Raw genomic sequence first — 27,842 nt, forward strand, 5'->3', positions numbered from 1 at the left:
GAGTTTTTGCATGAATTCCATGTTATCCTATTAATACACATATTAATAAAACAGAAATCTGACATACCTTTAGTAAAACAACAAAGAACTATCTTTACATACTAAAATACATATAGTCATCTCACTCAAATGAAAATATAGCAAGCACTGCCTTTAGTTAAACAACAAATAATACTATATTTACATGCTAAAATGCATATAGTTATCTCACAAAAGTGAAAATATAGCAAGCAGTGAGAGAGGTGATGATGTTGGGGTCCTCCCTAACCTAGGGAGAGAACCAAGAAGATGCCTTGAACACAAAGAGCACATTATGCTGAAATGATTTGGTGGTGGTCCCATCCTCCTAGGACCACCCCAAAAACAGTAGGGTGCAGTGAATATTATAGTATCCAATATCAAAACATTCCACAAGGGGCAGGCTCTGGGGTTAAGTTGAGAGCTAATACTATAATATTCACCAAACTCTGGAATCTCGCCCCATAATGCTTTGCTGGGACTTTGGTTGGCATTGTATTTTGGCCATAACTTTGCTTGGGGTGGCACTAGGAGGATGGGACCACCACCGAATCGTTCAGCATGGTATGCTCTCTGTGTTCAAGGCATCTGCTTACCCTCCCCTAGGTTAGGGGTGACTCCAAAATCACCACCTCTCTCCCTGCCTGGTATTTTTCAAAGTTGACTTTTGTGAATTTGTTATATGCTTTTCAGTATGTGAAGGTGAACGTGTACATGTAGGTGAAGGTGAAGGTGAAGGTGAAGGGAAAGTTTTTATATCAAAGGTTTATGGGTGCTGAAGTTAACTTCACTACGTAGCAGAATTATTGCATGAAATCCATGTTTTCAATGAAATGCATAGTTACCAAATCTCTGCAACCTCGACTAGCGGAGTGGAGTTCATTGCCCACAGTTATTGAAAAGCAGTAGTGTAAAAAATTGTGATGAACTGAACTATAAGAACCTTGCTAGACCTGTCAGCTTTAGGGTGGTATTCCCCAAAACATTTGCCTGCTTATCTCCAATTGTGCAGGTTTTATAGCTGTGGGCACTTTACAACTATTAACCAGTGCAAAAGTGAACATGCTTTCTTCGTAAGCATGGTTTTATTGACTTGTCCAAATGGCAATTTTAATTTACTTATAATTCCCCCGTAAGGCACAGTATGTATGCTGCTGAAGGACTGCCACTTTGCTGGATCACTGTTATGGAAGATGTGTTTTCTTGTTGTACTGACCTGCTGCCCTCCTTGCCTGGGTTAGAAGGACTGGGCTCACCTCACTTGAACCCAGAACCAGAGTGACTCTAAGGGCTTGCTGACTTGCCTCCTGATTAAAATCTCAGGGACATTAAAGACTTCCAACTCATCTGCTACAGCACCTGGATTCTGCCATCTGTGAGTCTTGCCCTGCCAAGTAGTGGCAATCCACTCTTGGGCCCTTGGAAGTGGGGATAAAGTGCTGCTCCAGCAAAACTCCATGCATCGAGGCCATTGTGCTGCTAGAAACCAGCACATCTCCATCGAAGCCAACTCAACACAGCTGTTGCAAGTATTGCATCGCTGACTGCGTGGTGCATTGCCTCTATTCCCACTGCATCTTTGACTTTGCGCTGCTCAGAGAAGAAGCATCACCTTCATCCTGCGGTCTGAAACGTTGCCTCTTTGCTTCTCGCATCTCATTTCCGACAATGATGCATCCTCTCTTTGATCCTCCCATCACAGCTCCGTTGACAATACAGTTAAGGTACTTTGTAGCAGGTCAAGGCTGGTCCCAGTATCTGACCCATGCTCTTTCTTAAATGTTGGATTTAACCTTGTCTACCGCAACCAGATAGTCCCGGTTGGAACTTTATGCTTTTAAGCACTGTAATTCAGTATATTCTTTAAAAATTCAGAACCCCGGTTCTACTCAATATTTGTTTGCTGTTTTGGTCTTGTTTTGTTCATTAAATTAAGCTTTATTTATTCGATTAGAGGTACTATGTTTATGTGTGGTGTTTTCACAGTTTTATTGTTTGAAGTGTCACACAAATACTTTACACATTGCATCCTACGTTAAACCTGACTACTCTGTGCCAAATTACCAGGGGTGAGAACAGGTTAATTTGGGGTGTGCTTGTGACTTACCCTGATTAGGATTGTGGTACCTGCTTGGACAGGGTGCATACCTCTACCAACCAGAAACATAATTTCTAACAAACCTTATGAATAATTGAGCTAGTCAGCATTTTGTGATCTAAGGCGAATACACACAAGGAGGTTTGGAGAATGTCTGACATGGCTTTGCACAAGATTGTCTGGAATGTCCCAAGTGGGGCATCAGCAAAAGAGTGAGTCAAGACTCTGAAAGACAAACCCAAGTGGGGTAAGAAAATCAATACCCAGGTTCACTGAGTTCTTCAAATACTGCATTTAAAAGTGCTGGTTTGCATAATTTTAGGGATGGGTGATGATAGGCCTCTGGGGAAAGAGGACCTTTAAACCTCATGGGAAAGAGGAACAAGCTTTGAGACAGGGTACAAGAAAGATGACACCTCGTACCCAGACATCCAAGCATAGCAAGTGTAGCACCAAGGGGATGGAATAGTACGTGTGCCCTAGTTTCCGTGAGTTGAGTGGTGGATCTTTAGGATGAACTGGTTGCCCCTGGAAATTCTAAGAAGAACCTCCAGAAGACCTCAATGAACTGGGTCTCTGTGACCACTCTGCTAGATAAGAGTATTAGTATGATGCATGGAAGTAAATGAAAGGTCTCTCGAAACCAGTACATAGAATGAAATTGTCCTGAGGGTTAATATTGTCTGTTGTTGGGGGGAAAGGGGAAAGGGGATCCCAAAGTTTGGACTGGAGGTGCTGTCTAAGAGACAGGCAACGGATGACCTGAACCGAGCAGATGCATAGCACAGAGTCTGCCACTCTTAAGTGAATATGTGCCAATCCATGGAAGTCCTGGGTTGTCAGGTAAGGTTTCAATATCTGAATAAAGACCCATATCTGAATTGCTGGCTTCAGGGGGACATAGCAGAGATGTAGGTAGAAGAAAAGTTCCACCATCTTCAGGCTAAAATCCCCCACTCTAACAGTTCCAGGAAGTCAGAGAGATTTTAGGGTATTTCTGTTGTATATGCCTGCATGACTCTCCAAGTGTAACCTCCGTGTAGACTTTCACACTTTCTAGTAGGTTAATTAGCTGAGGAGTGGGTGCACAGGACCCTAGCCCCGCGAGGAAGGCAGGACTCTGTGCTATACATGGTTGCTATAGAATTTGAAGTGTAAGTATTATGGCATGTGAACTTTAGCTCTAGAATACAATGTTTCACCAGCATTGAGTGAACACTGCATCCAGACTAGCCCTATGAACTAGTGAATGAGCATTTGCCCTAATTATTTAATCATTTAGTTATATATTTCATTATTTTGTTGCTCACTTGTTTCGACCTACAGGCCAGGAGGCTGCTGCTGAAACAGAGAAGGAAATAAGAGGACTGAGAGGAAGAAATCTTGATCCCCATGAAAGAGGATTGTGGATTGATTATCATCAGATTGCTTTTGAATTTCTCCTTCTAAAGGTGTGTTCACACATGCCCCAGTGTTCCGTAGCCTAGATTACTGGATACAGAAAGACCAGTCCCTACTTTATGGAGCAAAAACTGTGAGATAGTAAAATTGAAAAAGCAACATGCAGGGTTGCAGACAGAAGCTCAGACCTGCTCCCACTTCAGCCCTCTCCAATGGCACAGATGGAGCATAAAATTTACTCCTTGCCCCCACTGTCCTCAGATTCCTTACTCTCACACCACCTCCACCCCTGAACCAAAGGAACAAAACACTGAACTTGTGGTTCCCGTACCCCACAAAGATGTGGGGTATCTGCTGAATTTCTAACAACAGTGCTTCTGTTATAATGTAACAAACCCTTGGCCTGGCTTTCCATCAAGTACAGGATCACTCAGTAACAATGGTGGTTCCACCCAGAGACATTTTAATGCATGGGCAAAGTGGACTCTGGACCAGGGCCCCAACCCTTCAGGGGGCCCCCTGACAGAGTCATCTCCGTTCTCCAGAGTTTTGCCCTAATGACCTTGAATATTTCTTAAACAGATTGCTTTAAATACTGTTTTCCTTTAATTGATTTATATGTACCTGATGTGTGAGTCAAGTACAGCCATTTTGCAAAGCAATGTTGTGTTTATGTTTCATAAAATATACATAAACAAAAGTTTCTTTTAGATCAAAACAAGGCCTAACATATAAAAAAAGGGAGGGCGTCAAAGAGATTATTTGCAGTAATATTGGTGCAGTGGTGCTGTGTTACATTATTGAAAACACACATAATTATCCCTGAATATTAGATGTAAACACATTTAGGGCCTTATTTATGAGAAGTAATGCATCGCTGTGTAAAAACAGGGATGCGTCACTTCTCAGTGCGCCCTCCTTGCAACATGATGGATGCGTTTTATTTACTGAATGATGCATCATGTCGCAAGGAGTTACAGATACATCAGTATTTCTGACGTATCTGTAGGCGCAAAAGTGTGTGATGCAACTTCAGCAATGTGTCCTTCAACATGGGGCAAGTGCCATGTGAAAGGGCCTGCATCAGTCTTACGCCTTCTATGAGGTAGGTGTAAGATATTGACGCAATGGCGTCCTAGAAGTGGCGCACTGAATTGTCATAGATTTCAATGAGCACATCTACAAGGATTTTTGTCAGGGAACACGCACCCTACAAACATTATACTTGGCACAGGTATAACGAGGTGCCGCATTTACAAAGTGACACATCTGCCTAGGAGTGTCACTTTGTAAATAGGGCGCAACATGGCACATTGTTTACGCTGCTGGTGCGTCCCAAAAAGTGACGCACCGGTGGCACAAAAGTGAAGCAAGGCCTCATAAATAAGATCCTTAGAAGTTGGACGAGTGTTCCTTTGCACTCTCAGGGACCTAATGAAATTAAATGAAATAGTGTATTTAATAAAGCACGCAGATAATCAGACTAGAGTGTCCTGGCGTGTGAAACCGGGATGAAAACTTGCGTTAAAGACCCATCAGTTATTAAAAAGCCAGGTTTTTAAGTTCTTCCTGAAAGAGAGTAGGTCTGTGGTTAGCCTCAGAGACTCAGGGAGTCTATTTCACAATTTTGCACCTAGAAAGCCAAGGGATCTGCCTCCAGTGCGGGCACAGCATATTTTAGGCATGATTGCCAGGTTGGCATTCGAAGATCTTAGGAGTCTAGATGTTGTGTAGTGATTAACACGATTATTTAGATAGCTGGCTCCTAAGTCATGGAAAGCTTTAAAGAAGATGGTCATCACTTTGAAGTCGATCCGTTCTTTTATGGGGAGCTAGTGTAGAGACTTAAGAATAGGGGTCAAACTAGAACTGGGTTTAAGTCTCAGGATGGCTCTGGCTGCTGCGTTTTGTACCACCTGTAGGCGCTGGATAAGGGATTTGGGAAGACCGATGTACAAGCTGTTGAAATAGTCAAGCTTTGATGTCACCAGAGCCTGCACCATGATCCTTCTGCTCTCAAGCGGTAACAGTAGCAGGATTTTTGTTAGCATCCAGAGTATGCCAAAGCAAGTGCCAGTTAGATTTTGGATTTGAAATCACATGGAGAAAGTGTCTTGTCTATGACAATTCCTAAGTCTTTTACTGTCTCCTTTTCGGCAGGCCAAGGCAGCAGATCTTTTGGCCACCAAGTGCACCAGTCAGGCATTTCTGGATTACCAAAGAAAACAACTTCAATTTTGTCAGGATTGCACTTCAGCTGATTGGTCTTAAGCCAGTTAAAAACCTTTGTGAGGCAAGACCTAATCATTGACCCGTCTTTTTCACATGGAAAAATCAGCTGAGTGTCATCAGCACAGGAAAAGATTTAGGCGCCCTCTTCCTCTACCAGAAATGCAAGGGGTGATAGATATATATTAAAAAGGGTAAGACTGAGAATGGAGCCCTGAGGGGCACCTACATTCATTGCCAGAACCGGGGATGAGAAAGAGGGAGCCAGATGTCCTGAGACATATTCGTCAAGAAGGATGACATCCATGTTAAGGCTGTCCCCCAGGTCGTTGTTAGCAAGTCTCTACAGGAGCTTCTCATGTGGGGCCGTATCGAAGGTCGCCTACAGATCGAGCAGTATCAGAACAGCCTTGTCTCCCTGGTCCAGCTTACCCTTGAGAAATTTAGTCACTTCCAACAGAGCGGACTCCGTATTGTAGTAGTCACGATGTCACTCACCAGAATCTCCTAGTTTTCTAGTTTGTTTCCTTCTTGGCGCAGAATGTTCCCAATTCTTCCCTGAACCAACCAAAACTGGCAAAATTACAGGAAACTTATCGGTCTGTTTGACCCCTGGGGGAAAGGGAAATTGGAGTGAGAAAACAAGACAAAACACTGGCTCCGTCTTCTAGGAAGAATAGTTGTTTCTCAGCTGGAAGTGACTCTGAGCTTCTTACTGTGTAGATAGGTACGACAGAATCTGAGATTACTAGATTACAGATCAACTTTCTAAGTATCAAGAACACAAAAATAACTGCCTACCTAATCAAGGAGAGCTAATGCACACACTTCAAAATAGATACTGTATATTGTATCTTTTATATCTTCATGAGAACCTTTAGAAAATGAAAGTTTCACGGATTATTGCTTCAAAAAACAAATAGTCTAGGGATCATAGTGTTAATTGGTTAAACGTGTTAATTTAAATTGTTAGGTATTAATCCATACCTGTTACTCCCAATGAAGATTTGTTAAGTTGGATTCTGAAATTCTCTAAGAAAACATATATAGAAAAACATGTGTCTACACATAGAGCATTAAGTGCGAGATTTAACACTAAACCAATAGTGCCCCTTTTGCACAGGTATCTCCTTATTTCCAGGAAGTATCAATAGTGCATCAAATATTCAAAAACATATTCCTTTCTTTATGCTCATTTACAAGTTCTATGCTTAACAATGTCGTTTTTCTGATTTGAAAATATTATTTCCTCTGAGCGCTGTATTGAGTCACTGTTAACTCCTTTGACTTTTCTTGCTTAGCGCTTTAAACATTGTCTCTCACTAAATAAAGTCTTACAAACAATGTCCCAAAGTCTCTTTCTCCAGATACAATGTAGTCCATAGCTTTTACCAAAAGAAGAAGTTTAAATTAGCTTATCCGATTTTCTTTACACTCTGCTTACTGCATTACCGGGATTGAATTAACCTCTTTTGTGTTTGATTTTCCTTATCTTACAGGTTTTAGAGGAATGCTGCTAGCGTAGCCTCCGAAGCAGGAAGACGATGACCAGCACTGCGGAAGGAATCGGGGACCGGAAGAAAGAGATCCAAGAAGAAGACGTCGGAAAGAGGGAAGCAGGTTTCCAGACAGTTTCACTAGAAGGTAGGCGTCGGCGTGGTTTTCAGAACGGGTGCGGAGCTTCTAGCTTTGACGCGACGAAGCGAAACACCATTATTAAGCAGTTGGGGTCTTTTGTAGTCTGCTGTACAAGAGCGCTTAATTAAAGCTGCGCTTACACGTGTAAACTATTTGGCTGTTCAACCGCCGGACTCACGTGGAAAACAATAGCCTAAGCCAACTTACACTTGAAAGGAACACGCACTGATACATACAAGTTCTGAGCAAACACATGACAATACAAATGAATGAAATTACTTTACCAAGAATCTAGTTAGATGATTATAATGATAAAGACATAATAAGAGAGCACAAATAAGTATGTCTGGCAATGCTTTTCTGATGATTACAGTTCCTCCCCCCAAAGGTCATCTCACTGTGCAAGGTTTTCAGGGTGAAGAGCATGGAAGGTTCTGACTAATCTTGGGGCATGAACATTCTTTTCGGGTTCCCAAGATCGTTCAGATATGTTGTCAGACCTTACATCATTGGCGTGAGTCTCCCCTCCATTTTTGATGGATTGCCTCCTCTGTTTTGATATGTTTTTGCTGGATTTATGCTTTGGGCACTGTGTCACTGATAATCAGTGCCACAGTGCAAGTGCTCCCCATGTTAAATTGATATACTGATTGGATTCCAGGATTGGGTTATTTGATTTATCTGTCAGGCCCCTAGTACAATGCACCATGTGTGCCCAGGGCTTGTAAATCAAATGCTGCTGGTGGGCTTGCAGCACTGGTTGTGCCACCTACAGAAGCAGCTTGTAAAGGGTGTCTCAGGCCTGCCATTGCAAGGCCTGTCTGCAGTCTAGCACTGCCATGTCGACTTGGCCAAGTGCACCCACTTGCCAGTCCCTAAACCTTCCCTTTGCTTCATATTAGACACCCCTATGGTAGGCTTAAGGGCAGGGCGCATAGTAAGTATAAGGTAGGTCATGCTTTGATGCGTGTAGCGTGTTCTAATAGTTAATTACAGCCATTTTAGATTTTCACTATTGAAGGCTACCTGTTATCATAGGTTAGAATGGGCAGTTAGATTATTACATTCTTATAATCCTAACTGACTCAGAGAACATGGTAGAAATTCGAATTTAGTATGCCTGAACTCAGAATAATAAAGTATATCTTTTAGTAAAGTTTATTTTAATATTCTGTGTTTGCAAATACCACTTTTAGAAAGCAGGTATTTGCTTGGCTAACCATTTGAGCCTGCCTCTGCTGGGTTGTGTATTCCTTGTCTGGGTTTGTGTGTGACACGGCTGGGGAATTCCAGGAGACAGGCTGGGGCAGCCCAATGGTAAATAGAGAGATCTGCATCTAGATGGGAGGGATGAGTTACACCTGGGACCTGAATAGGGCTGGGCCTTCCCTCTAAAATGCTGGCTCAACCCCCTGTGGTGTGTCTGATGTCTCTGCCCTGCACAGTGAAAGGAGAGGAGAGAATCATATCAACAGAGTGCTCCAGAGCTGTATCTTCCCTTCCCTGTGCTGGCTCCACCTCCTGTGGGGCGGCTGATGTCTCTGCCCAGCACAGTGAAAGGAAGAAGAGAGTCATGTAAACAAAGTGCTCAGGAACTGGTTTGGACTAGGCAGAGGCCTCTCTGCCTTCAGAGCACAAAGGATTTTGGGGTATAAATATTGGGACCCTGATCCCAAGAAATTAGATCACTTCTAGAACAAGAAACCTTTCTGCCACGGAGAAGAACCAAGGAAGCTGCAGGAGTTTGGACTGCCCGTCTGCCAGTGTGCTGTTTGCTGGGTTGGCCTGCAGTGGTTGCTTTATTGCCAAGAGAAAGGAGAAGGAGCTTTGTAAGGACTTTCATCTACAGAACATTCTCCAAGGGCTTGAACTGTGCTTGCCTCCTGCTGAAGTCTCAGGGACAAAATACTTCACCTCCAGCTCCCTCCTGAATTTCCTTGCTGGGAATTCTGACTCCAGTCACTTGTGTACCGCTGGGACCTGGAAGCGCGACGCATCGAGAAGAAGCGTGTCGCCGCCGCAGCTGAGATCATCGCAGCGCCGGAGATGCGAGCCTTCATTGCATCTCCCTGGAAGCGTGTGTTAATCACAGCTGCCTGCTGTCGCATCACCGGAGAAGCGTGACGCCATCGAGAGAGTCGACATCGCATTGCTGGAGAAGCGCGTCGCAGGGCCTGTCGCAGCTCCAGAGTACAGAGTCCTCGCAAGGCTACCAGGGCGTCATCGCATCTTTATCGCAACGCCGCATCAAGGGCGCCCTCTCCTCGCATCGCAACCGGATCATCACATCCCATCAAGGCACCATCTTGCGCACCGCAACAGGCACGCAGGCCGAGAATCTGCGCATCATCTCCGCACCGGTAAGGCTCACAACGAGTACCCTACTCTGCGCAAGCATTGAGGAAGGATGCAACCGTTCCCCCGGGTCACAGAACTGATGCATCTCCCCTTTTGCGAGCCTTTTGTTCACTTTGCGTTATGCATCCAGGTACTTTGTTGAGAACTTTGTCGCATTTACCAACAACTTGAACTAAGAGACTTTAATCATCTATTAAGTAATCTTAAGTGTAGTATTGTGGATTTTTGTCATTTGTGGTCTTGTGTTTAAGTCTATATAAAGAATACTTATTTTTATAAAACCTGTATTACTGTGTATATTCACAAATGCTTAACACACTGCCTCTGAGATAAGCCTGTCTGCTCGTGCCAAGCTACCAAGGGGGTGAGCAGGGGTTATTAATGAATGTAATCCCCTTATCCTGACTTAGAAGTAAGGGTCCTTATTTGGACAAAGGTGATAACCATTGCCAACTAGAGACCCCCAGATCTAACATATGTCATAACCCTTCCAGTCAATTAAGTAATACAAACGTCCTCGTACACGTTGTGAGTCCACTATCTGCCTTACCTCATACTCGAGGTGATCTCCTAAGACAACTGGTGGGGGTGGGTTATCTGGTCTTGTAGATGGGTCATGTCGTTTGCGAAGTGATACATGAAATACTGCGTGAATGGCATAGTCCCTGGGTAGGTCTAATCTAATCAAAACTGGGTTCAAAATCTTTTCTATTTGAAATGGTCCTATAAACCTTGGTTTTACCTTTTTTGGACCTTCTATCTGTATATTTCTCGTTGATAACCAGACTAGATCTCCTACCTTGTAAGGTGGTATCGGTAATCTGTGTTTACCTGCTGATGTTTTCATCTTAAATTTCCCTTTTGTCAAAACCTTTTTAATGTGCTCTTGGAATTTCTGTAATCCTAACAATCTTTCTGAAACTGCGGGCATAGATTGGTCAGAATCTGAAAATGTGACTGGGATGGATCGTGGATGCAATCCAGTTAGAAAATAGAATGGTGAACAACCTAATGGTACGTGGACACTGTTGTTATATGTGAATTCTGCCAAAGGAAGTACCTTATCCCAGTGTGTTGATAGGGTGGTAGTTAAACATCGTAAACTCTGCTGTAAGTATTGGTTTACTTTTTCAGTCTGACCATCGGTCTGAGGATGGAATGCAGATTATAAAGCTAATTCAATTCCTAACTGATGACTTAACTGATTCCAAACTATAGAAATGAATTGGGGGCCTCTGTCCGAAATAATTTTACTTGGAAGACAATGAAGCTTAACTATATTGTTCAGGAAGATGTGACTAAATTCTGTTGCTGATGGTAATTTCTTCAATGCAATGAAGTGTTCCATTTTTGATAAAAGATCGACCACTACTAGGATTGTGGTCATCCCATGAGATTCTGTCAGATCAGTGATAAAATCTAAACTTATTGTGGGCCAGGGTAAAGGAGGAACAGCCATTGGTTGTAAAATACCTACTGGCAATGAATGAAGAGATTTTTGTCATTCACATACTGGGCAAGTTTTAATGTATTGTCGAATGCCAGTCTTCATGTTTTCCCACCACAAGTTTCTGTGACATAATTCTAGGGTTTAATTGATTCCTGGGTGACCAGCGATACCTGAATCATGATTCCGTTCTAGTACTTGAAGACGCAATTCCTTGATGGGAACAAATAGCTTATTCTTATGAAAGAAAAGTCCTTCACGAATAGTATGAATTTTCTGAGATAACCATTGGTTCTGGTCCCAGGTCTTTAGTTCAGCCTTTGTGCTTTCTAGAAATTCATCTGAATGGATGACCACAATTATCTTTTCTGTAGGAATTATGTTTTGAGTTTTAATGTCAAGATCATTGTGTTTGTCACAAACCAAACGGGACAGAGTATCTGACAAAAGCTGTTTAAATCCAGGGCGATAAGTGATTAGAAAATCAAATTCGCTAAAAAACTGTAACCGACACATCTGTCTTGGGGTGGGAGCTTTTATTGTAGAAAATAATTGTAATTTCTTGTGATCAGAAAATATTGTTATAGTGTGTTTTGCACTTAATAAATGATGTCTCCATTCTTGAAACACAGCCTTGATAGCTAGTAATTCACGTTCAGCTATGGTGTAGTTTTGTCCTGCAGGTAATAGTTTACATGAGTAAAAGGCAATTGGATGTATACATCCTGATTTAGAATATTTTTGCATTAACACCCCACCTAAGGCTGTTTGAGAGGCATCCGCCTCGACAAAAAATGGTCTATCTGGATCTGGGTGAATTAGAAGGGGAGCTGAAGTGAATGCCTTCTTTAAATCATCAAAAGCCTGAGCAGCTTCAGAGGTCCATTGACATTTTTTTCCCTTTTTTAACAACTGTGTGAAAGAGTTACAATTTCAGAAAACTTTGAGATGAATCGTCAATAGAAATGAGCAATCCCCAAAACCCTTTGCGTGTCTTTCATTGATACCGTAGTGGGCCAGTTCAAAATTGCTTCCACCTTTTTGGGATCCATGTTTATGCCCTCGGGGGAAAGCCAGTAACCAAGGAATTCAACTTTAGAAGTGTTAAAGACGCATTTCTCTAATTTGACAAACAAAAAGTTATCCCGTAACCTTTGCAAAACAGCACGGACATGTTGTGCGTGTTCTTCTGGATTTTTGGAGAATATTAATATGTCATCGATGTATACTATGACACAAATGTCCAATAGGTCATGCAAATCTTCAATGATGAAATACTGAAAAGATGCTGGAGCGTTGCAAAGACAAAAGGGCATCACAGTATACTCAAACAAGCCAAATTTAGTACGGAAGGCCATTTTCCACTCGTCACCTTATCTAATGCGAACAAGGTGATAAGCCCCCCGTAAGTCTAATTTAGTATAAATACTCAAGCCTCTCACATGATTTAACAAAACCAGAATCAAAGGTAATGGGTACCTGTTTTTAATTGTGACTTTGTTTACAGTGCGATAATCAATGCATGCTCTCAAATCACCTGTCTTCTTAGCCATGAAGAAGTGAGGCGAGGAAACAGGTGAAGTTGAATGACGAATGAAGCCTATCTCCAACAGTTCGTCTAGATAGGATCTTAAGTATTGATTTTCACGCTTGGTTAGAGCATAGATCTTACTACAGGGTAGAGTGGCTCCAGGAATTAAATCTATTCTACAGTTGTAGACCCTGTGTGGTGGTAATTTAGTTGCTTTAACAGGATCAAAAACATCGGAATACTCTTGGTTTTTTTCAGGAATGCTGGGGGTTGCTAGGTCTGCTGCGGCACAGAAGAGGGGCATCACAGTATCTTGTGTCTCTTGAAAACAATGAACTCAACAGAAGGAAGAGTCCAAGGTCACTGTGTGTTTAATCCAATCAATCTTTGGGTTATGTAACTCCAGCCACGGGACTCCAAGAATCACTCCAACGGTTAGAGTGTCTATGAGGTCAAAAACCACTGTTTATGTATGTCCATTGTCTGCTATTATCATTAGGGGGTGTTTGTGTGGAATCTGATTAGACCCAAAGGCAAGGCTGACCCGTCCACAGCCCTAACTGGCTCAGGTTCTTTTTTGGGCACATGAGTTATATGCAATTTTCGGCCAAACTCTAAATCAATGAAATTGCCGGTTGCTCATGAATCAATAAGAACAGGTATGCTATGTCTTTGTTGGTTTGTCAAAATAAAGGCTAGTCGCACCGTGAAGTGTTTTGGGATGCGATTGATTACGTTAGTTGCATAATGAGAGATCTGTTGACCGTTATCTCCCGAAGAAACGATCTCTACTTTCTTCAAGACTTTTAGTTTTCCTCTTTTTTAGGAAAATCACTAACTGCTGCCAGTGCTTTTCTTTGTGTGGGTTTTACAGGACACTCCCTTGCAAAATAGCCTGATTTGCCGCAATACAAACTTAAATTACATGTACGCCTTCGTTCTTTTTCTTCTGCAGAAAGTGGTCCTTTTAAACCACCAATATGCACAGGCTCTACATTAGAATTCTTATCCTTTTCCTCTGTGTCTTTCTTATCTACCATAAAATGCAGATGCCTGATATCTCCTCTAGGCCTTTCCGACTTTCACTCCCCCAGTCTGTAATCTAGTTTAACTACCAAGTCTAAGAACTCGGTATAATCTCCGGGTAAATTAACTATATGTGCTAAAGAATCCCTTAAGTCATCTCCAGGACCTCTATAAAACAGAGATATCCTTTTATTTTCAGGCCAATGTGTCTCTGCTAACAACCTGTTAAAGGTAGTTACATAAGTTAATAGATCCTTGGTCCCTATACGAAGGTTCAGAAGTTCATTATCAGAGGCTTGTATAAAGACGTGCTTAGAAAACAGACCTGACATGGCTACTTTAAAGTCTACTAAGTTATGTAATAGAGGATCGTTTGAGTCAACCAGAGACATAGCCCAGTTGGCTGCCACTACCCCTAAATAGGAATTTACTAATGCTACCTTAGATGTGTCGTTCGTAAACACCTGGGGTTTACACAGGAAATGTAAGTGGCACTGAGTCATGAAAGTTGAATATCGACTGCTATCCCCAGTGAATCTTTCTGGGTTGGCAAGAGGAACTGGACTAGGCGTAACAACAGTAACTTGTAGTGGTTGTTCAGTGGCCTGAAGTACTCCGTGAAGAAAAGATAGCAGAACCAAAAGTTGGAGGGGTGAGAATTGTTTTTTCTGTCTTTCCTGACTGATCTCTCCAGTTGTTAAACCCTGAACTAGTTCAATCTAATTCTTGTCTTAGAGTCTGATTCTCTAATCGTAATTCCTGCATCTCCTCATTTAATTTATGCACTAACTGTGCTAACTGCTCGGTATCCATAATTTCAGAACCAAGAAGGAAACAAGTAGTGATGTGGCTTCGCTTTCTGTCACGAAGTCATTCACCAGAATCTCCTAGTTTTCCAATTTGTTACCTTCTTGGCACTAAATGTTCCCAAGTCCTCCCTGAACCAACCAAACCATCAAAATTACAGTAAACCTGTCGGTCTGTTTGATCCCTGGGGGAAAGAGGAATTGGAGTGACAAAACAAGACAAAACACTGGCTCCGTCTTCTAGGAAGTAGTGTAGTTGTTTCTCAGCTGGAAGTGACTCTGAGCTTCTTGCTGTGTAGACAGAATATGAGATTAATAGATTACGGATCAACTTTCTAAGTATCAAGAACACAAAAGTAACTGCCTACCTAATTAAGGAGAGCTCATGCACACACTTCAAAATAGATACTGTATCTTGAATCTTTTATATCTTCATGAGAACCTTTAAAAAATGATATTTTCACGGATTATTGCATCAAAATACAAATAGTCCAGGGAACATAATGTTAATTGGTTAATCATGTTAAATTAAATTATTAATCCATACCTGTTACTCCCAATGCCCGACGCTGGTGCCGGAAACCAGGGTTCGAGCCTCAAGGTCGCGTCCACATCTTGTGATTCTGGGCAAATCACTTAATCTCCCCATGCCTGAATGTGTAATGTAACTACGGTGCTCATGTAAAGCGCTCCAATACCTTCGGGTCGAGTTCGCGCTATATAAAAAAAATAAAAGTTGGATTCTGAAATTATACAAGAAAACAAACATAGAAAAACATGTGTCTACACATAGAGCATCAAGTGCGAAATTTAACACTAAACCAATAATGCCCCTTTTGCACAGGTATCTCCCTATTTCCAGGAAGTATCACTAGTGCATCAAATATTCAAAAACATATTCCTTTCTTTTTGCTCGTTTACAAGTTTCATGCTTAACAATGTCTTTTTTCTGATTTGCCAATATTCTTTCCTCGGAGCGCTGTATTGAGTCACTGTTAACGCCTTTGACTTTTCTTGGTTAGCGCTTTAAACATTGTCTCTCACTAAATAAAGTCTTTCAAATAATGTCCCAAAGTCTCTTTCTCCAGTTACAAGGTAGTCCGTAGCTTTCACCAAAAGAAGAAGTTTAAATTAGCTTACCCAATTTTCTTTACACTCTTCTTACTGCGTTACCGGGATTGAATTAACCTCTTTTGTGTTTATTTTTACTTTTCTTACAGGTTTTAGAGGAGTGCTGTTAGCGAAGCCTCCGAAGCAGGAAGACGTAGGCCAGCACCCGTGAAAGGACTCTGGACCGGAAGGAAGTGATCCAAGAAGAAGAAGCCGGGAAGAGGGAAGCAGGTTTCCAGACAGTTTTTCTAGAAGGTAGGCGGCAGCGGGGTTTTCAGGACAGGTGCGGAGCTTCTAGCGGTGATGCGACGAAGCAAAGCACCGTTATTAAGCTGGTGGGGGTCTTTTATAGTCTGCTGTACACAAGCGCTTAATTAAAGCTGCGCTTACATGTGTAAACTGTTTGGCAGTTCAACCGCCGGACTCACGTGGAAAACAATACCATAAGCCCACTTACACTTGAAAGGAACAAGCACTGATACATACAATTTCTGAGCAAACACATGACAATACAAATGAATGAAATTACTTTACCAAGGATCTACTTCGATGATTGTAATGATAAAAACATAATAAGGGAGCACAAATAAGTATGTCTGACAATGCTTTTCCGATCATTAGGATAAAACCCTAACAGCAGTTAGCCCTTAAACCAGATTGGGACTCATGAAGGAGATTCCCATCTTCAATGTGTTTTTGGAGGGCCTTGTTTACATGCTTCTCTAATACTTTGGAGAGGGTCGGAAGAAGGGAGATTGGTCTGTAGTTGGCAGGTTACATCGGTTTGGCGTTAGCCTTTTTTATCAGTGGAAGAATCTTAGCATTCTTTCAAAATTTCGGCATGTTGCCTGAGGAGAGGGAAGTATTAAAGAGCTGCTTTACCTTGGGGTTTAATGGTGGGAGCTAATATGTTCAGGATATTCACTGGACATGGGTCGGTAGAAGAGCCAGACTTAATGCTTTGGAGAAGGGTCAGTGACTCTTAAAACAGAAACTTAGGGAAAGCTAGTAAAGGTGGAGGATCCAAGAGGTGAAATTTGCTATTAGAACTAAGGTGGAAGGTCAGTTCTTCCTCTGAGATGTTAGTGAAGGCTTGTTGGATCACAGAGATCTTTTTCTGGAAGAATTGAGCTATTTGCTTAGTGCATGCTTCCGTGCATTGCCCTTCCTTTGTGCCGGCTTTCGGGGTGGTAAAGGATTTAACTATACTAAAGATTTCCTTACCATTATTTTGAGCATTTTCTATTTTGGTTTGAAAGACGTTTTTCTTGGCTGCCTACACAAGAATGTAATGAGCTTTTAAGGTGTCTTTATACACCTTCCTGTCCTCAGGTAGACAGGATTTATGCCATTTCTGTTCCATTTTTCTACAATTTCTTTTGCTGGATCTGAGGAAATCGATAAACCATGGAGCTGGTGGGGCCGGCCCTTTGAGGAGTGGGAAACAACCAGTACCGCTGCACCAATGTTGGTTCAGAGCCATGAGAGAGCATCCAAGCCGGGGCAGTCAGACAGCTCTGGTGAGGTATGACGAGGACGTCTTCTAACATTGGATGGATATTTTATAGATCACCGTGTAATTAGGGACCCTCTGCCCTGCGTTAGCCCGAGGGGCTGTGGCAGAGTTGGGAATAACAAATTTTAATAGGAGGTGGCAATGTGGTAAATAAAACATTACCCTGGCATAATTTCTAGGCATTAACAATTAGCATGTATCAAATGAGAGGCAGAGAGTCCGTGGTGTCCAAGTTAAAAGGGCTTTATTCCAATAACTTGAGTTAAGGGAGAATCTGTTCCATCACCACTGAGGTTCAGGAAGGGTCTTCTAACATTATTTACAAAGAACAACCCATATATACACTTTTTCTTGTACATAGGGAGGAGCGCTCCAGGCAGAGCATGAAAGAAAGAGATAAGAGCATGTGGGCGTGCATGAGGGTGTACACTTGATGAGTCACAGGTGGGTGATAGGTGGGTGGCTACATAGAGGAGGAGTTACATGGCAGGCTGGTACTTTGCCCTACTTGTGCACGCAATTTGAGCATGACGTGCAATTGACGTGTAACTGGGAGGAGAGCTGACTTTCAGTCTAGTAGAGATAACTTTAGTGTCAAGGCGACCCTGCACGTCTGGTACTAACTGATATCTTAAGTCAGGGGATGTATTATCTGAAGCAAAGGTTGCTCATCACTAGAATCAGAAAAAGCATATATTTCTTCGTTCATTGCGTGGGGGCTGTGAGCTTTCTATGGATGCAAACACTGTGATTTACTTCAATGGAGACAGAGAGGCTAGGCCCTATCTTCCGCGGACGGGTTCTGTTTACCTTCCTCACTGGGCAGGAATGTGACTCTGTACAGCAGGCAGATAACTGTTATTCATAATACAGTCTTGGCAACCCTTGCTGGGTCTCTTTCGGCTGAGCTAGAAGTATGCGAGGTCAGAGATACGTAACTGCAGCTTTCAGTGTGTCAGGAGTCATGAAAACCCTAATTCAGAAAGTGGCTCAGACTGAACCACAAAAAGGGTTCATTACGATATTTATTTAAAAGTGCACAATGCAAATACATGGGCCTTCATGTTAGCTTAACGTTTGGGAAACTTGATGACAGGCACCTTAATGCAGGACGTGATTGCAGAGGCCTTGTGATTCAAGCCACTAAGAAAAATATGCATGGGTGACATGCACATACATGTAACATAGGGTACACGTAGGGGGCATCTTGGTCAGGCAAAATTTCATTTTCCACATTCCCTCCTTGTCCCCTACTTAACCCTTCAGGATACATCTATATTCATGAGACCGTATAGTTGATCATACAGCATCATTTGTTCGTCCTTAACCCTTTGTATACTTGGATGTGGAACACATGCAGTTGCACACAGGCCGCAAATGGCTGGGCCACACTGCAGACAGAGACAGCAACCAAATATCATAAGTAGGATCATTCCTAGGAAGGACAACACTTTCCATCCCCAAGCAGATATCACACCCCAGAGCCAACTGGACCAAGCCCATGTGCCTGGGTCTTGATGTATGCCATGAGCAATCTTGTGGAGCCTTGTTATCGCTGCATACACAGATGGCGCGTTATTCGGGATGAAAACGCAACAACTAGATCGGATCACGCTACAAGCTCCGCCCCTATCCGCCAAGATGACGTCTAGAACGAGGCGATTTTGAAGAACAACAAGTCTCATAGCAGACTGTTCCTGGGTCAAGTTCGCCAGGGCAGATGCAGTCACATTCACTACTGCCTCAAGAGTCCTTGTTAACATGCGTATCAGTTTACTGTTTTGGACGGGACCTATGAAGAAGAAGAAGCCTTTGTTGAAATCTGTATATTGCTCCCAAGCTGTTTCAGTCTGATCAATCCCTGAGGCATCTGTCTCTCTCCTTACTCTAACATGTTCTAGTCGTGAATCTCTATGATAATGGGATGGGGCCAAGAATACAGGTGGCAATAAGAATGCTATATAACAAGTCCCACCCCAGTCTAAGGGCAGATGTACATAGGCTGTCTGACCGCAAATGAAATAGGTATGGCGTGATGTTTTGAAAGAAGAAAGTCCTTTATCATTAAACTCTACTACAACTTTACACTCGCTGTGTCCCATATGTACTGAGCCTTTCTTATTAACACATAAATCACCTTTTGCTGGTAGAACTGAAATAAACGGTGGACCTGTATTTTGCTTGGGCTGAACGTTTAACATTATAAAATTAACGGATGCATTTCCCTGCTCGTACTCTTCTTTCTCTAGATCGGTTCCCTTCCTTTGGGGAAATCCGTCTTTGTCTGGAAAACATGCTTCATTCATTACTGTATTCAGGTTTCCATATATCCAGCCACCTGGATAAGCTATGTACTTTCTATCTATTGAGGTCATTAAGGCAAACCATGCTCCACATGAACCATTGTGTGAGAACGGTAGAGGATAGAAGGGCAGAACTCCCTTCGCCCTTTGATAAGGTGGCAGTTGGCCACATACCCAGCAATCAGTCGCATTGCTGGTCTGGTGAGAATGGTGTAACATTTGAATAAAAGTATTGTTACGCAATGCAAGTCGATATGACAATTCATGAGGTGGCAGGTCACTGAATGTATGCTCTACAGTGTTGTTAAGGGAAGAGTGCATATGTGAGGCAAAAGGAGGAAAGAAAACATGTAGTATTAAACTAACACAGATTATAACAATGCACAGGAAAAATAGAATAATCAAAGAAACTATACATCTACTATGTAATAGCTTGCAATATTTTTCTTTCATTTTGCTCTTCTTACTATTCTCGTATGCGATCTTATACATGTCAGAAATCTAGTCTAACCGATTCACCACCTAGTGGACTTAAACAATTAAACTACGTCTGACTTACTAGATCTCAACTTAGACCTATACTCCTGCTGTGGAGTCTTTTCTAGTAAAGGCGGCGCAGGCGGCGCAAGCGGCGCAAAGTCTGTATTGTCTTTAATGTTTTTAGTGTCTGTATCTTTTACTAAAGTACCAGATTGTCCAAAGTGTCTTTTACAGTGCTGAGCGTGGATCCATCCTTTGCGTCCCTCCACCTTCAGCGCGGTCCTTGTTGTAAGAAGCACTAATTTCGGGGTCTTCCAGCGAGGCTCGAGGGGGCTTGAACGATCAAAATTCCGGACACATACAAAATCGCCTGGTGATATGGCATGCTCCTTGACCTGGGTGTTGTCAGGGAAGGCGGCAGCAACCTGTGAACGACAAGAGAGTAGTGCAGACATCAAGGAAGCCAGGTAATCTGTCAGCATGTTACTGTCAACATCAGTTATTCTTTTAGGCATAGGCGTACCCCACATATTTGGCGGTCTACCGAAAACTACTTCATATGGAGATAGGCCTGTTCTGGAATGAGCTACCATACGCATGTAAAAGAGGGCAACCGGCAAGGCTACCATCCAATCCACGCCTTTTTCTGCACATATCTTAGCAAGTTTTGTTTTGATTGTCTGATTATGTCTTTCCACAAGGCCTGCTGCTTCAGGGTGTCTTACACAATGGAATTTCCAAGTATATCCTAACAGAAGAGACACTTGTTTCATTAATTCAGAGGAGAATGGCTGACCGTTATCGGAATATACGACCCGAGGCAATCCATACCTGGGGAAGTACTCGCGCACTAATTGCCTGGCTGTTGTCACAGCAGTATAATCTGGAACTGGATATGCTTCTGTCCGTCTAGATAGTGCACACACAACTACCAAGACATACTTGTAACCTCTACATCTGTTCATTTGGATATAATCCATCTGGAGGACCTCAAAAGGGTGGTCAGGAGGATGAAATCCGCCTTGTTCCACCGGAATGCCTTTACCTGGATTGAACTGGCAACAGATCATACATGTTCGTACTTTCTGTTTCGCTGCTGCACGCATGTGCTTGTTAAACCAGATATTCTGCAAGCTGTCTATCATTGCCTTTTCTCCCAAGTGTGCTGGACTATGTGCTGTGTTTATGATTACTTGTACCATAGAATCTGGAAGAAACCATGTACCTTTTCCCTTAGTCATCCAACCTTGTTCAGTCTGAACCCCCCCTTGTTCAGTCCATTTCTTTATCTCATCTGCAGTGGCATGTGTCTGTATGTATGTCGAGTACATCTTGAGTGGGATCCCTGACTGTCATACATGTTGTCAGTAATGGTACCTCTGTCCTTGTCGTGTCTGTTGGTGTCTGGGCTGTCTGGGCTGTAAGTTTAGCTGTTCGGTCTGCCAGGTCATTACCCTGGGAAATGGTGTCTGTAACTTTGGTGTGAGCTTTGCACTTCAGGATAGAAATGGCTGTAGGTAAATGTATTGCTTCCAACAGGGCTTGAATGAGCTGGCCGTGCTGGATCTTGGTCCCATGGGAGTCAAGAAACCCCTCTCCCTCCATAAGACCCCGAAATCATGAACAACGCCAAAAGCATATTGTGAGTCAGTATAAATGTTTACTTTCAAGTGCTTAGCTCTTATGCAGGCTTGTGTCAGAGCGATGAGCTCTGCTGCTTGTGCTGATAGTGTGTCTATTTTCTGTGTCTCTATGACTTTAGTAGCAGTGGTCACAGCATATGCTGCTACTAACTCTCCTGCACTCGTTCTCATGCATGATCCGTCTACATAGAGTGTTAAGTCTGGGTCTGGAAGTGCAATATCTGTCAGGTCTTGTCTTGGTTTCGTCACTATATTCATTACTTCCACACAGTCGTGTGGCGGTGCATTTACTGTACTTGAGGGCAAAAGTGTTGCAGGATTCAGAATATTACAACGTCTGATCTCTATGTGTGGTTGAAATAATGTCAGTTCATATCCTGTCAGTCTTGCTACAGTCAAATGTTGTGTCTGTGTCCTGTTTAAGAGAACCTCCACTGCATGTGGAACCTGTACTGTCAGAGGGTGACCCAACACTATCGAGTCACTTTGTCTGATGGCTAGGGCTGTTGCTGCAACTGATTTCAGGCACGCAGGCAGAGCCTGGGCCACTGGATCTAGTGTACTAGAAAAATAAGCGCAAGGCTTGTGTTTTCCTGCTTGATCTTGTGTGAGGACAGATAACGCTGTCCCATCCCGTTCAGTTATGAAAAGCATAAAAGGTTTACTTTAACTTGGATTTGCTAAAACTGGCGCTTGACATAATGCTCTTTTTAATTCCTCAAATGCCAAGGTGTGTTCTTGTGTCCAAGGGAGGACAGTCGGAGTGGCTGCCTCCTGTGTAGTTAACTGTATGAGTGGTTTGGCTAGATAGGCATACTGGGGAATCCATTGCCTACAGTACGAAGTGAGGCCAATGAAGGCCCTTACTTCCTTTTGTGTCTTGGGCTGTGAAAGGCTAGAAATGAGCTATGTACACGTTCTTGTGGTAGCTGTCACCCATCCTTGGACAGCAAGTGTACAAGGAACACCACTTGCTGTTCACAGAACTGTAACTTTGAAGGGGACACCCTGTGCCCCTTGTCTGCCAGAAAGTGTAAAACTGTCAGTGATGCATTCTCGCAGTCTGGTTCTGATCGTGCTGTAATTTGGAGGTCGTCTACGTATTGGAGTAGAGCTGTGTTTGGAGGCATGCTAATACTGTCCAGCTGTGTTTTCAATGCTTGACTATATATGCCAGGACTCATTGCAAGAGCGAAACTCCTGCCAATTATTCTGTTTACACTACGAGGGAAAAACTATTCATTTGCAAGCATGCCTTATCTGAAGCCAATGAAGCTTTCAGTGCTGGCTGTAAGGAAGAGCAACTTGACCCCCCCCTTATATAAACAATTTCTCCGTGGCTCATCAAGTTTTTTCTCTACACTGCCTTCCCCTTCATAGTGATGTCACCCACAGGGCTGTTCCTCCACCCTTTCAAAACACTGAGAGCTAAGAACAGTTGCCAAGTTACTGGAGAGAGAACTTGGTCAAATTGCAAGCATCCTTTATCTGCATGCGAAGGAAGCCTGAGTCAGTTGGAGGACTGCCAACAACTTGTCCGCGGAAAAGAATTGGAGTATGGCCAATAATAACAAGACAGGCACTGCTCGGTGCTCCAAGAGGGAAAAGCTCTCCCTTTACAAAATATCTTTCCCTGGGAGTCAGGCGCCCTCAAGGTCGAAAAACACATTCTCTGTAATTCAAAACCCATCTGTACCCAGGCCAGAGAGCTAACCAACATTCTCTAACTTAACTGAAGCAAATTCAAAACGTGATAAAAAACATCCTAAAATCAGTAATTAATAAGGACATATTTTATTTCGTAACCTAGACACATGCTAGCATTTTAAAATAATTATATCATAAAATATTGTTACTAGCTGCAAAGGAAAAAAAGAAACAGAACAACATGACATGGAAACACATCACATTTTACTTTTTGAAAATAACATGTGAAACACCATAATTTTGCATTGCAGAACCAAGATTTTCATAATTAAGTGTGCAAGCTCTTCTACTCTACCTATTAATAGGGGCCAGATTCATCATTTTTCAAAAAGCCATGTTTTCTAATTGAGTGGATTAACTGTCACACGCTATTCTAAAGGGCAGCTTGCATTGGGAAAAATATTAATGTATATTTTGTAGAACACATTTTTATTTTTAAAAAAACACACGGTTGCATCACACTAATTAAAAGCACATTCTATGATGGGTCTGTCTTATATTTTCTTCTGAACCGTGAAAACATTAAAGCACCCTCCGTGCAAACCCTTATCTCAATCCGACTGGTTTATTTACAGCTTACCGACCTCTGAGTCAAACACATTAAATCAAGTGTTCCAAGGCAAACCCACACAAATACACGGACGCATTTGAAATAGAATGTTAAATGAACACTTCTTTACTCTCCATGCAAGACGTTACCATTCAGTCAGCAAACTGACAAAGCACATAGGCAGACCCAGCAACTAATGAAAAAGTTAAATCAAACCATCAACCAACTAAATACTCACTGACTTTTAGTGTCAGCTCACATAACCATGCATGTTAAACAGCATGTTAAAACAAATACTGCCTTCTCAATACAAGATATTAACTCTTTGGCAGCTGAAGCACAATCTGTCCCCAATAACTGCAGTACATGGGAAAGTCATGAACTCATCTCTCCACGTTATCACATAACACATACGCACATCTTCAAAACGTTTTCTCCAAGCACTTGAAAGAGATCCAGCTCTCTCCTGCCTACCGTAATGATAACATGCTCTGCACAAACCATAACTACATGGCGCTATTCACAAGCCATATTCACAAGAAACTCAACAAGTTATAATAATGACATGCTCTTCATAAACCATATTTACAAGGAGCTATTTACAAGGAACTACACAGTAAACTTATATATATGGGGACTCTTCTAGATGGGAGGAAATAAAAAGCCTCTGATGCTGTCGGCTTCTTTCTACATACTCTAAAGGGTACAGGTGGTGGCGTTCGCGACCTACTGGGTGTTTCTGAGGTGGTCACTCTAGCTAGTTCTTCTGAGAGGACAGGATAAATACCAGTAACGACGGCATTTCTTTCTCTGTCAACCTGTTCTAATTTGACCCGTTCCCCCTCCTCTCGCAGTTCTTTTTCTTTCGCTTTTTTCCCCTGCTTGTTTAGTTCTCTCTGCTTTATTAAATTCTTTCTCTGTTCTCCTGTGTGACTCTTTGCGCCATAACTCGATGGCATCTTTCTGAGAGGGTCTTGACTTCCTTTTCCATAGCGCTTCCTCTACTCTCATAATGCATTCTGAATCCCATGATCCTGAGATAGGCCATCTATACTTTTCCTCCAGGTCCTTTGTATAGTCTACCCATAAATCTAAAAACAAGATGGCGTCTAATCCATGCTTATTATACATATAATGACCAGGTGTGTCTCTAGGCGGGATGTTAACTGACTCTTCTAGTATACCTTTTCTGGTCCCTATCTGACGCAATTTTGAAAATAGTGGCATGTTGAAACCAACACAATGGAAATACAATACACAAAAATAGATTGAACCAATCAACAATCATTCACACTAAAACATCATAACATTAAAACAAACATGATCTAAACCAATACAGAGAACTAAACATGTACTTGAAAAACTATATGCACTGGGATACAGAACAACCATACCGGTCTAAAAAATGAGACACGTCTTTACCGTGCCCACGTTTTACCATGGACCCGTCTTGACCGTGCTCGTGTGAACGAACCCATCTTTACCGTTTTCACGAATAACGTGAACCCGTCTTTACCGTTCCCACGTTTTACCGTGGACCCGTCTTGACCGTGTTCATATAAAATGAACCCGTCTTGAAACTTTATGCATTCCCCATAGTGGTACTCACCGAGAAGCAAAACTTGAAACTTGAAGGCCTCGGACTTCTACGCGTCTACGTCTACGCATGCGCCTCGGAACGGGTGGACCTCTGGAAACCTCGGACCTTGCTCTCTCACAAGTCGGGCTCTGGTTGAGACGATCCGCAATCCTCACCGCCTCGTATGGATGCCTGGTCACAGTCCGTCCTCCTCCTGGGCCTGAGGGAGTAGCGGGAAATCCCGATGGCGTGTACACTTTAAAGTCCGTCACGGCTGTAGAAGGGGGCAAAGCTGGACCTACAACTTCGGCGCGTGGGGAAAGGGATATGTCCCTGTAAGGGCGCCAAATTAATGTGGTAAATAAAACATTACCCTGGCATAATTTCTAGGCATTAACAATTAGCATGTATCAAATGAGAGGCAGAGAGTCCGTGGTGTCCAAGTTAAAAGGGCTTTATTCCAATAACTCGAGTTAAGGGAGAATCTGTTCCATCACCACTGAGGTTCAGGAAGGGTCTTCTAACATTATTTACAAAGAACAACACATGTATACATTTTTTCTTGTACATAGGGAGGAGCGCTCCAGGCAGTGCATGAAAGAAAGAGATGAGAGCATGTGGGCGTGCATGAGGGTGTACACTTGATGAGTCACAGGTGGGTGATAGGTGGGTGGCTACATAGAGGAGGAGTTACATGGCAGGCTGGTACTTTGCCCTACTTGTGCACGCAATTTGAGCATGACGTGCAATTGACGTGTAACTGGGAGGAGAGCTGACTTTCAGTCTAGTAGAGAGAACTTTAGTGTCAAGGCGACCCTGCACGTCTGGTACTAACTGATATCTTAAGTCAGGGGATGTATTATCTGAAGCAAAGGTTGCTCATCACTAGAATCAGAAAAAGCATATATTTCTTCGTTCATTGCGTGGGGGCTGTGAGCTTTCTATGGATGCAAACACTGTGATTTACTTCAATGGAGACAGAGAGGCTAGGCCCTATCTTCCGCGGACGGGTTCTGTTTACCTTCCTCACTGGGCAGGAATGTGACTCTGTACAGCAGGCAGATAACTGTTATTCATAATACAGTCTTGGCAACCCTTGCTGGGTCTCTTTCGGCTGAGCTAGAAGTATGCGAGGTCAGAGATACGTAACTGCAGCTTTCAGTGTGTCAGGAGTCATGAAAACCCTAATTCAGAAAGTGGCTCAGACTGAACCACAAAAAGGGTTCATTACGATATTTATTTAAAAGTGCACAATGCAAATACATGGGCCTTCATGTTAGCTTAACGTTTGGGAAACTTGATGACAGGCACCTTAATGCAGGACGTGATTGCAGAGGCCTTGTGATTCAAGCCACTAAGAAAAATATGCATGGGTGACATGCACATACATGTAACATAGGGTACACGTAGGGGGCATCTTGGTCAGGCAAAATTTCATTTTCCACAGCAAGACCAGGTAATGGGAAGAGGTAGGCTTACTGATATGTCAAAGTTGTGAAAGATTTGGTCTAGAGTATGGCCCTTCCCATGGGTGGCCGAAGAAATAGATGGAAACATGTTGCAGGCCTGCAGCGTCTCCAACAAGGAAATTGTTTGAGGGACTTTTCCTTTGTCCATATGTATATTGAAACCTCCCAGAATAAGGCAGTTGTTGTATTTTAAGGCCAGGGAGGTGGTGGCCGTATTAAGCATAGTAATACAATTTCCAATTGCAACGGGAGGTCTGTAAATCAGAAAAACAGCTATGCTATGATGGGGGATAAGGTACAGCGGAAGCCTAAGTACTCTGCGCCCTCGTTATTTTCCATCGGGATGGGAGAGCAGTCTATTTTTTTATTTAAATGATGGCGACACCCCCTCCCTTCCCACTCAGTCAGTCCCTCCTAAGGATTTTATAACCTGTAGGGATGGTCGAGGTGATAGTAGGGTTGGAGGCTTCAGACAGCCAGGTCTCAGTGAGAAATTTAAGATCACAATGTTCGTCTAAAAGTAGGTAACAAATGTGTGGATCATGCTTTCACCTAGAGTGACAATTTAAAAGGGTGGCCTTTAAATCCTCTGTTTTCTTATTGTTTTTACACCTATTGTTGCGTGGGAGGATCTTGGGTGTGAGTTTCCTGGGCTGGAGGAGAGACCAGTTGCACTTGTTGCATCAAAAGTCTATCTCCAAGCTCGGATCAGCCGCTGTACACTGACGTAATGGTAGCCGCCTAAGGCTTAGCAGTTTTTCCCTATTGTAATATAGTGGAAGAAACTCACTGGAGGGTAACTGGGCAGCATGGCTGGTGCCCAACGCCTCCGGGACCTGACATGCGCAGACAGACTTGCCAGTGGCGCACCTGCTGCGCACGTCCATTTGCATTGGGAATATATAGGCTAATACCTATGCAAACTGGATCACT

Source organism: Lissotriton helveticus, chromosome 7 (assembly GCF_964261635.1).
Source record: "Lissotriton helveticus chromosome 7, aLisHel1.1, whole genome shotgun sequence".
NCBI classification, from domain to species: Eukaryota; Metazoa; Chordata; class Amphibia; order Caudata; family Salamandridae; genus Lissotriton; species Lissotriton helveticus.